This window comes from Rattus norvegicus, chromosome 1, assembly GCF_036323735.1.
Source record: "Rattus norvegicus strain BN/NHsdMcwi chromosome 1, GRCr8, whole genome shotgun sequence".
NCBI classification, from domain to species: domain Eukaryota; kingdom Metazoa; phylum Chordata; class Mammalia; order Rodentia; family Muridae; genus Rattus; species Rattus norvegicus.
Genome location: NC_086019.1, coordinates 238,242,000 through 238,254,076, shown reverse-complemented (window position 1 = coordinate 238,254,076; position 12,077 = coordinate 238,242,000). Strand labels below are relative to the sequence as shown.

The 12,077-nt window shown below is 39.7% G+C and overlaps 1 protein-coding gene across 2 annotated transcripts in view; it reads left to right on the top strand.

Moving 5' to 3' along the window:
- The window catches only part of Prkg1 (protein kinase cGMP-dependent 1), a 1,233,235-nt gene that overhangs the window by 798,108 nt on the left and 423,050 nt on the right, over positions 1 to 12,077 (top strand). The gene's annotated exons all lie outside the window — the stretch shown is intronic.

The following is a 12,077-nucleotide window of genomic DNA, read 5'->3' as shown; positions in this document are numbered from 1 at the left end:
ACAGACTTCAGCCTTGTGATATTTCTGCTCCCAGCTCTCAGGATGTATGGTTACGCCGGGACATCCGATTTCACCAACTGTACTCACGCACAGAGTGTTTTCAGAGACACAAAGGAGAATTCACGTGAGCAGGAAGGGGTATCTGGTTCCTTCTCATGATCTTCTGACTAATGTGCTTACTTCGATTCCTCTAAACAGACCCCTGTGCCTCTCTGAGCTGTTGCCTGTGGGTTTCCACAGGAAAGGTCACAGAGCTAAAGAAGAGAAGTTCCACAGGGCAGCTTTATTAGCCTGGAATCCTGAGATTAATAAATTAATAAATTAATTAATGCCAAATTAATTAATAAATTAATTTCCCCAATTAATTTATTCCCAGTTTCTTTTGTTATTCATAGGTTATGATAACCCAATATAGGATGAGGCTTTTAAGAGAAAAATCTACTTCTCCTCCCTTAGAAGCTCATAGATATTCACCACCGTTTAACTTTAATGTATATCAGTGAATAATTTTATTCTTAAAAGGGACATTGACAATTCTAGTGACTTTAAACATATTTTGTATTGCTTCCAAAAAAGAAAGAAAGAAAGAAAGAAAGAAAGAAAGAAAGAAAGAAAGTTAGGGATGGCTGAGGGGCTGAGAATGCTTGCTGCACAAGCTTGCGGTCACAGAGAAAAGCTGGGCGTGGCTGTGCACAGGTCTGTAACCTGAGCACAACGGGAGAGGGCAGAGATGGGCACAGAGACAGACTTGCTGGCCAGCCGGTCTAACTAACACAGTGAGCCACAGGTTCAGCGAGACACCCTGTTTCAAGAGACTAAGGTGGAGAGGGATAGAGGACACCTTAGGTGCATGCCTATGTGCATACCTACGTGTGCACCTCTTGCCTCGCTGGTGTGCATGTGTGTACCCCCCTTCACACACGCATACCCTGCATATACATCCACACATATACATTTGTGTTATTTTACTTCTGTCTCAATTGTTGAAGAGCAATGTACAGAGTGTATGAAACAAAGTGTCCAATGAGGTTTCCTTTTCCAGGGCTAGAATATTAAACTTCGTTCTACAGTTTCCCTTTTTGCAAATATGTGGTTAAAATGGAGCTAACAAGTCAAACTCTTATTTTATTTCAGTGATACATCTTAACAGATCTCTATTGAGGTTTCTTAAGATGCAATTTTAATGTCCCTTACTTGGGTATTTCTGTTAATTAATTTTGTTTCTGCCTCATCTTTTATACATTTTTCATTTCCACATGAAGTCTTTTCGTGATATTCCTGCTGAAGGGACAATAAAATTCTAATTTGATATCAAGTAATAATATATTAAAATAGTTCAATGTCAGCAGGGTGTTTTCTGTTTCCATCAGTGTGATTAGATGAGGAGAGGTGGAAAAATAAATTTCTTTTGAAGTTCAGTATAGTTTGAAAGGAAATTAAATTTTTTGAGATGTCATATTTACGTGGAAGAATATATGCATGTTCAGTGGTGTGTGTGTGTGTGTGTGTGTGTGTGTGTGTGTGTGTGTGTGTGTGTATGTGCGTGCCTGTTGAGAAACTGAAAGGGAGAATATATATTCATTTTAAGTCATAAAGAGTAACACTATTGAGCTGACAGCGCTCTAATAAAAACTTCAGTTGGTAATTAATGAGATGCTTGGATGGGGGCTGGGGCTTCTCCTTTGTCTAAACATCTCAGCGTAAGTCCTTAACATGTTGATTTTAACTTCCATGGATTTGTAATCTCCAGGAATAGGCCAAGTGGCAATCAAATGCCCTTTCAGACAGTTCCAGGGAGATCTTATCTACTAGCGCTGTTTTTGATGATGGAGGTGTGTGTGTGTGTGTGTGTGTGTGTGTGTGTGTGTGTGTGACTCACGCACATGTGCATGTGTAATCAGAGCTACCTTTGTTTTGTAATGTGTTTTGACTTTCTGAATGTTAATGGCTCTCTAGAATGAATGATTGTTGTTGTTGTTGTTAGCTTAAGGCAAGCCGGACAGACAGAACAAAAGAGAAGTGGACACTACAGAACTTTGATACCACTTTGCATTCGGCCACTGTGTGAGACAAGTTCACGCTGTATGCTCAATGGCTGCCGAGAGCCTAGAGAGTTGGCAAGGTGCCTTAATCTTCTAAAACTGTGACCGTGATTTAGTGGCTCCATCGATACAGCCTTCGGTAGCTCACAGCTAGTGTTGGATTACTCATAGTCTCATTGACTGGATGTTCTAGGCTGTTCTCCAGCTAGTTTTCTCAGCCCGCCTCCCGACATACTCCACTGAATGATCCCCCGTGACCTTGAACCTGTCTTAGGCTTCCCTGCAGCATGCTCATCTGCCTTTCCTCACACTTACCCTTGATTATGTCTTTTTTCTTCTTCTGAATCCTGTGAAAAGCTCCTCTCCCACTGATGCTGATCTCCTTTGCTCTCTGGGGTTTCACCTCAACTCTGATTTGACCACCCACTTTCTTTGATTATAAGTCTGTTTCCTACATCTATCATTCCTACTTCTAAGCTACAAACTTCAGTGCAAGGGCTACTTCTTAGGCATCTTTTTGTTTCCCTTTGGCACAAGATGCATTGCGTTGTACATAGTTTGCATGCCATTACACACTTCCCAAGGTTCATTGCAAAGGCTCCCGCCTTTCGAAAAATTGTTTAAAATCTCTTGATGAGAGTCTAGCATTAAATCAAGAATGGTTTCCTAATGAACGTAAGTCACATGCTCACGAAGTCCAAATAGTAAAGAGCATTCGTTCTTCCCACACATTACCAGGATAATTATTCTTTCTTTGCACCAGTAATTTTTTTTTTTTGAGGCTTTAGAAAAGTGCCATAACAGGACTAGAGAGTGGTTCAGCAGTTCGGAGCACTGGCTGCTCTCTAGAGGACCTAAGTTCAATATGGTTACCTTACAAACATTTGCGACACCAGTCTCCGGGGAGTTGACGCCCTCTTCTGACCTCTGCAGGCACTGCATATGTGTGGCACACAAATTTACATGCAGACAAAGCATTCACACACATAAAATGAAAGTGAGTTAAAGTAGAAGTGGGATTAGGGGAGGACACAGAACAACACTGAAGGGAAATGACTAAAATATTGCCAAAATGCAGAATTTTAAAAATCAATAAATTTTTTGCTATGAATTTAAATCATTTATTGCCCTATTTGATATATTTTTTTTTAAAAAACAGTTACTTGCTACTAATTTGTACAATATAAAAACGAAGTTTGCATGGTCAAGTCAATCCAACATTTCCTTTATAACTTCATGTTTCAAAACACGTAGCTTGGTGTTATAAAAAGAACGAATATTTTAAAGTTCTCTGGCAGATATAGAGGTTATCTTTCTCTGTGCCTGCGAAATAAAACTTTGATCTGAATTTTTCTGCTGTCCATAAAGAGGCAAAGCAATTGTGATCGTTCTTGAGAAAAGCTCTAGGAAATGGTAATACAATAATATGATAATTCTCAGTGGGAGTCTCATTTTACATTCTAGCACTTTCACAAGAGGGGAACATCAGAAGTGGCTGGGTTAAAAGGAGTCAGTCTGTGCCAGGGTCATCTCTCTTTGTCATGCACCGTCCTTGTTTTTCTAAATAAACACAGATGTTTTGAGACAAGCAAGAAAACAACTCTCCCCTCAAGGAGAAGAAGAAGTAGTTTGTTCTGAGCCAGATATGAGTGACCATGACTCAGAAACGTGCCTTAAGGCTGTCCAAGGCTGAGCCTGGCAGATGGCACACCTTTAATCTCAATACACAGGCAGAGAGTGAGATCCTGCCTCAAAAACAAACAAACGAAACAACAAAATAACAAACAAAAAGCAATAATAAGGTTGTCCTAAATACCATGGTCTAATGTGAAAAAGCTGTCACAAGTTTTTCAGTTGCAGAACAGGAAGACCATCAATCAAAGCACTTTTCAAATACATTGGTAGAAACACGAGCAGGCCGGTTACAGCAATGCAAGGGAATCTCGGATGCACATTTCAGATAGTGTCTGATTGCATTCTTAGTTTCTGGGTGACTGGAAGCTGGTCCTGTACTAAGTAGATCCTCCGAATTTCTACAAGATAGAGTGATGTCAGGTCAGATGTAGCTAGAGGTGGGCATCGAATGGCTGCTACGGGTGTAGACGTAGCATGAGGTCCCTTTGTTCTTTCTATTCTGTAACACTCTAGCTACCAATGCTAGTCTTGTAGACTCTTTATCACAGGCATAGAAGTATCTTTGAATAGATAGTATTCACACTGGGCACATACACGTAAATGGTAGTAGTTCTACTAGTACGGAATTTTTTCTTTTTGTCATAGTTTTATTTTGATATCAGTGTATTTACCCATATTGTAACTGCCATCACCACAGGTTGGTCCCCTCTTTGCTGTTCAGTGCTACACCAGACTCTGAGTCTGCATCTTCACTTAGTTATTTCCAGTCTGCCTGCGATACACATTCCCTGATGTAAACACAGATGTTACTATGCAAGCACAACGCAAAGCAAGTCAAATAAAGTAACGAATGAGGAATAAAAATAGCTCCAGGGGCAGTGCTAGGAAGCGTGGCAAAATGGCTGTCAGTCAAACACTATTTTTGCCATTTGCTATGACTTCTTGCTATGAAAATGAACCAAATGTCTGCCACAGTTAATTTGTGCTGTTTCTCTCTGAGCATATCTTCTGGTGCTACTCTTGCAACATTGGGGTTTAAATTGTGTGACCAGTGGGATCTGCTGATATGAACCAGAATTTTCTCTTAAGCTCCAGCTGTGGTGGTTTGACGATGATGGTGAAACCACAGTTTAATGATGATGGTCAGATGATGGTGATGGTGATGATGGTGGTGGTGGTGGTGGTGATGGACCATGGTTTTTTTGATGATGATGATGATGATGATGATGAGGAGGAGGAGGAGGAGGAGGAGGAGGAGGAGGATGATGATTGATGATGGTGGTGGTGGTAGTGATGGACCATGGTTTATGATAATGATGATGTTGATGATGATGATGGTGGTGATGGTGGTGGTGGTAGTGATGGACCATGGTTTATGATGATGATGATGTTGATGATGATGATGGTTGTGGTGTTGGACCATGGTTTATGATGATGATGGTGTTGGTGGTGGTGGTGGTGTTGGTGGTTATGACATGGATGCCGCTGCCAATGATGATGATGATGATGATGATGATGATAGACAGTGGTTCTGGTGGACCACAGTTTATGATAGTGGTGATGATGATGGTGGTAGACCATGGTTTATGTTACTTGCTTCACTGACAAAACAGAGATTCAGGAGGGACTTTGAAACTTTCCTTTTTCTTTGAGAGAAACATTTTGTATGATAGATAGGCATATCTCATTCTCTTACACAAAACCTTTCCATAATTTTCTGTTACTTGAAAAGAAAGTCACTACGGTCTACCCTTTTCTCCAAGATCCTGACTCCCAAATGCTCCCCCATTACCCTCCCTTCCTTCTCCTTTCTCATTCTCTTACTGATTCAGTCACATGGTCTTCTGTTTCCTCTATTCCCTCTCAATGCACATCGTCCTCTGCCTTTGAGAGAAAATTTTACAATGAAGTCTATGAAGAAACCAACACACCAGATAAAACTACTGTGGCTGAGACTGGTACCTGGGATTCCCCAGGATAGCCTTAACTCTCTGATTTCTCTTCTGTGGTGTTAGACTGCAGCTGTCTCCTCTGGTTGTAGCAGGAGCACCTCCTATATCAAGCAGAGTTGCTGCCATGATCTACAGAAGAAGAGCTTGTCCCACAGGCATGGCAGAGATATAAGCAGAATAAGCTAGGTGTGGTAGGTTATGTAATTCCAGAATTTCAGAGGCAGAGGAAGGAGGATTGTCATGAGTCTGAGGCCAAACTAGTCTACAGGCTAAGACCCTGCCTGCCTCAGAAATCAAGAGAGAGAGAGAGAGAGAGAGAGAGAGAGAGAGAGAGAGAGAGAGAGAGACCTAAACAAAACAGGCCAATGTAGTGATAGCCAAGTCTTTAGCAAAATAATGAAGTTATCCTGGAAGCGGGAGAGAGCGTCACTAAACGATTGTCTGGGTTAAAGCCACTCCTTCATTTTGTTGTTTCGGAGCCAAATAGAATAAGAAGGATGAGGATGTTGGCTGGGACTGCAGTGTCTTTAATGGTGCACCAGTCAATGCAGCTGCCTATTTAAGGAAGAGAACTTGTCTGGTGGAGAGCCACCCACAATTCTGTAAATAACCCCAATAAACTCACTGGTTCACCATCCTGTACGTGAATGTCCTCTCAAGGCTCATATGTTATGTTGACTAAACAGAGTGTTATAGTCTGGGGCCTTTGAAGGATATGGCAAGTTTTTGATTTTGAATTCACTTTCTAACCATTAAGAACACTGGAAGTGTTTTTGAAATTTACCACATGATACTTATGATTTAGCCTTTTCCCAGGACCTATGGATCTCCGGAGATAACATGATCAGAGCTAATGCCCCATATGAGAGCCTTTGCAGTATTGCACACAAGGTGTCAAGAGAATGAGTGAGCCTTGGTAAACCCCCAGTGCTAACTAGTACTTCTGCCTTCTATAGTTTCCTCACTAGTAAAAAGCTTGATTTTATTACTCTGTAAAGTTTCCCTCTTCCTTATCTTCATCATGGGGAAGTGAACCTCAAGGCTGTTTTATTCTTCCCAGTCATTCTGTGAAACAATAATGCTTGCATATATATTTAATATATGTGCTATTTATATATGCATTGGAAAAGTGGGCTTATTATCCCAGGCACCATGTATAATATTGTTATTGAGATTTCCCTGAATATGTTTGATGAGGAATAGAACAGCATTTTGAGACCTTCTTCCTCTCTATAAATGCTGTGCTTTGTCTGCTCCTAGCTTCTGTCATGCCTGCCACTGGCCGAAGATACAATTTTGCTCCTGTCATCTGATTGACTAATAAGAACCAAATAACTCTGAAGTAAGAAAAATATACAGAATAATTTAATATTTCTGTACACTTTGTAAATGAACCAACAGAATCTTGAGCCCAAACTGGCCTACCTAAAGAAACAGCTTACATAGGAATGTGGGTTGGTGAATTTACAAATTGAGCATTCTATCATATCTGCTTTCTGGCTTAGTTTATTTTCGAATGTAATCTTCTCACTATGGGAAATTAAACAATAATGGATTAATGGTGTTTTCTGTCTTCAGAGAGGAAACTTTTATCATTTAGTCTCATGTAGGTATATTCCTTCTGTCTCTACATTCACTCTTCTAGTTTGAAACTCAAGTTTTTCCTTATAGCCAATTTTAAAAGCTAATTTTAAAAGCTATTTTTAAGTCAACACTCTTACAGGCTACTTTGTCATCCATCTATCCATTCAGTCATCCATCAATCCATCTGTCCCTTTCTCCCACCCACCCACCCTGCCAATCACCCATCCATCCATCCATCCATCCATCTATCTGTCCGTCTGTCTGCCCATCCATTCATCTGTCTGTCTGCCTGCCTGTCTATTTAGACAGGATATTACTATGTAGCTCTGACTAGAACTTACTGTGTAGACCAGGTCTGGCCTTGAACTCACATAGATTCCCGAGTGCCAGAATTAAGATGTGTGCTACTCATCTTGTTTTCAATACTGAAATATTGAATACTTTTATTTTGTATCATATTTGAGCAGGTATAGTCAGGGATAAAACAGTAATATAAAATTGCTCATTTTACTGATGGGAGAACTGAGCCTGTGACTATGACAGTTGCTCAAAGTCACCTAGAAGAAAGTCTGAAATTTAGCTGTCCCAGAATGCCTAGTATCTTTTGTTCAAAATCTCTAGGGTAAAATTCTCTCCACTTTTGATTGACTAAGCATATGCTCCAGTGTTACACAATTCTCCTAGAATATTCTTTAAGAGTCTTGTTAAAATTGTCACAACCTCTGTGAAAACAGAAAATAACGGTACACAGTTGCCTACGTATATCAATTTTAAGTGACAGGTGTGAGGTTAGGGTAAGGAAATGTGCATATTTTTGTTATACTTTTTTGTTTGACACTGTCTCATTATATATATATATATATATATGTATATAATATATATATATAATGTCTCACTACATTGCTCTAGAACTCACTGGATATCCCTCCCTGACCTCTAACTCAAAATTGATTGGAACGGGGTGTCTATGTAGCCCTGATTGTCTGGAACTCACTACATAAGCCAGGCTTGCCTTGCATTTAGATTGATTTGCCTGCCTCAGACTCCCCAGTGCTGAGATTAAAGGCGTGACCCACCATGCCCATCCTGCAAGTTCACATTTTAACAAGTCGCACTGAGTTAAGTTATGCTGCCTCAGGAGCCACAGCAGAAGACATAACATGACATATCTAAAATATTCTGTTGACTTACTGGTAGGAAGGATGTTTAGGTTTAAATTGTGGTTTTTACCAATCATGGGTTTGCAATTTTAGTGGAGTATCTTCAAAGTTAGGCTTAGTGATACAAAACTTCAAAATTAGGGTAAATGAAACAATAGTAAATACTTATTCAGTAGGTGCCAAGCAATGTCCAAAGTATTTCACACGTATTGGTTCACTTAACTCTCAACAGAATTCTATAAAATAAGGGTGGCCATTTCCATTTTACAAATGAGGATAACAAGACTCAGAGATGAGCAGTTTACATAGCTGGTATCTCGGATGCTCAATAAATGTTTGAGATGTCACTTCCCATATTCTGGGTCTCTTCTCAGCAAACTGACATGGATTCTGCCTGAGATTTCCACTCTGTGCTGACCTTGTCTTTGTAAATTCCTCAGTTTCCATTCCCCGGTTTTTTGTTTTGTTTTTGTTTGTTTGTTTGTAGCAGTGCTTCTCTGCTGAATATCAGTATTGGTTTCCTTCTTGTACCCTTATGCTCCCAGAATATGTTTTCAGAAATGAATGCCCAACATCAGCATGAGGACAACTACTTTAATTGATATTTAACAGAGCGATATCTTAGACTCATGGAAACCGGATGTAGAAATCGCCTACAGTTTGGTAGTCTGTGCCCTAAAGCTAAGCAAGCATTGGGATTTCTAAAGTTGAGATGAAGAGACGAATGCTTTGGAGCCAGTGTCTTCCCTTTTGTACCTGGTTTCGCAGTCCTATTAATGAGTTCCTGAAGCCTAGGCTGATTTCTCCTGGCTTAGCCTGGACCTTCTAGATCTTTGCAGGCATTTATGGAGTACTTGTTTTTTTAATATATATATTTCAGAAGAAAAAAAGATTCTACTGTTTGATGCAAATGAAAGGACAACTCTACCTTGGAGAGACCACATTCTGGTCAATCAAAATCATGAAACCATGTCCTCTAGATGTCTTAATAATTTGTGAAAAACATCTATAAAAACTATGGTGCAGCTTTCGGAATTCTAGTCTTCTTTAGTTTTAAAGAATACGTGGCAGGCCCATTAAGCGTTTGAGCTTTGAGTGTTAATGAAGCTTTACTTGGAGACACAGAGCCTTCCTTAGAATTAAGCTTGACAAAACTGGCGTGGTTCTAATTTGAGGGGAAAGAAAGTGAAGAATAAATAAAGAGATACGGCTACCCCGCGTTTTCCAGCATGGCTGCTTGAAGACCGTTTTGTCATATCAGATCTATTCTCATTAAGCATGCCACGGGCGGCAGATAAATAGAAAAGTGGCCATTAATTTCATGTTGTCATCCACCATTTGCACAAATGTCTCAATAGTGATGCCTTGTAGAATGGAGAGACAGTGCGTCCTCACATATTTGCATAATTATATGCCGATTTTTTTCAAAATGTTTGTCAGCCCATATTATGTATAAATATTGGACCTCCACATATTTTTATAATTCCCCCAAATAATTAACATTTATGATTTATTATTTTGTGGTTATAATGAATGTCATAGTTGAAGAGATCCTATTTGGTCCAGAGGGAGTCAGGGCCCCAGATGAAGACATAACACACTGGCCTACGTGGCTTTACAGAGCTGGGTCTCTCTAGAAGCTAGAGGATAATTTCTCATCATATCCTTAAGGATATGTGATCCACACTCTGGGATTTAAAAGGCTACATGTATGTGATAGAGCAATTCAATATTCTCCCATCTTGTTTTGGCTCTGCGTCGTCTTACAAGTTGCTTCTCTGCTGGGTTTACCTCATTTCGGTATCATTCATAAATTGCTTATCTGTGCTCCTATTTTGTGAAGTGTTTTACACACAAAGGATAAAGAAGCTGTCCCCGAGTGCTTTGTATAACAAAATCTCTTATGTATGAATATATTTAGGAATAAACAACAGGTTATTGGAGACAATTAAAAAGGTTGGGAGTTCTTCCGTTTGAAAACTGATATTTGCATGGGATTGTTTGAATCTTGTTTTCTAGTCTCTCTCTCATCACTACCCTCATAGTCTGAAGGTGGATTTTTCTCTTGATAAAGGAACACAAAAACGAACATCTTGTAAATTGATATTTAGTGACTCGTGGTAAAGGTGAAATGGTAGAATTCTTTACAGCCTAATTAATCCTAGGTAGCCTTAGAGCAGTGTATCTTAATTATTTTTGAACCTGTATTCTCCTTGTCTTTTCAAGATATCTTAAGTTATATTTTCTTTTTCAGAGCTGCTTTTTATTTTGGGGCTACTTTTTGTTTTTTTTAAATTGAGGCGTAATTCATCAAAGACTACACTGCTTTGACGAGACTTTTTACAACTTAGTCAGGTTGTCCTTCTCTAGTCTTCCAAGAAGGGTCATTTTACTGTTTTTGATTTACTTTTAAAGTCACGGGCTACTTCAAATGTAGAAATGCAAAGTAAAGCCCAAGCTCACCTCATCAGGTTTCACTCTGAATGTGGACAACGGAAGGAACGACCTACCTGTTAGCATCCTGTTCCTCATAAACTGAAACGCTGAAGAAACTCCGTTTTCTTTGCAAATAGTCAAGGTCTATCTAAGGTTTCCTGGCTGCCTGAGCACATGAGGTGAGCTGATGTCTTAGTTCAGAATGATCTGACTGTAGATTCAGTGTGTGTCCTGCTGGCTGAGGGTGTGCGATGGCTCCTACAGCTGTGTGTGTGTCCCGTAGGTTCCCGTCAGTTACTGGACTCTCAGAACTGGCATTGTGACATCACAACAATGCTTTGTGCCAATTTTATAAACCTTTACAGTGCAATATGTGTTACTTTTCTGAGGCAAACCAAAGGTATATTTCTCAAGGTTCTGCTGCCTTCAGCAGCAACTGACAGAGGATTTTTTTTTTTATGCATTTGTAACAGATAGAGATGAAGCAGATTGCAGTTTGTTTTTTGTTACTTTTTTAAAAATTGTAAACCATGTACCAAGTTTCTGGTCAAGACTGTATAGGATAAGTTGAACGTGATTGCATTCTATTAACCAATAGGAGTGTGTTCCCTATGCATATAGTTACATTGAAATAAAGTTCTAAACCATCAAAAAAAAAAAAGGCAACTCTCTTAGGTTGAAACATGTGGATTTCACTTCTATTATATAGAATCCTTAATCCACAATGTTGTTGAGAAATCTGGAGGAGAATCAGGATGGGATGAGAACAGGCTGCTAAGGGAGAAAGTGGGTATAAGATTGATTAGACACGAAAGCATCCTAGCTGGTAAATCTTAGCCGTCTTGGAATAGGAAGTCTTTATTAGAAGCACAATTGGGTATAGAACAATTGGGTATAGAACAATTGGGTATAGAACAATTGGGTATAGAACAATTGGATGTAGAACAATTGGGTATAGAACAATTGGGTATAGAACAATTGGGTATAGAACAATTGGGTATAGAACAATTGGGTATAGAACAATTGGATGTAGAACAATTGGGTATAGAACAATTGGGTATAGAACATGTGGGGCAAGCGCAGCAGGTTGTGGTTTGGTTTAGTTTTGCTTGAAATAGGATTAACATGGATTAGCACTCATGTTTCTCTGAGGTGAATTCCCAGAGCAGTTTTTTCGGTGGGTTGAGGCTCTCTGGCCTCGGTGGTGGGAGTAGGGGACCACGTGTACCAGTGAAGCACAGGCTTAGCTGCTTCTTCCTAGAACTCTG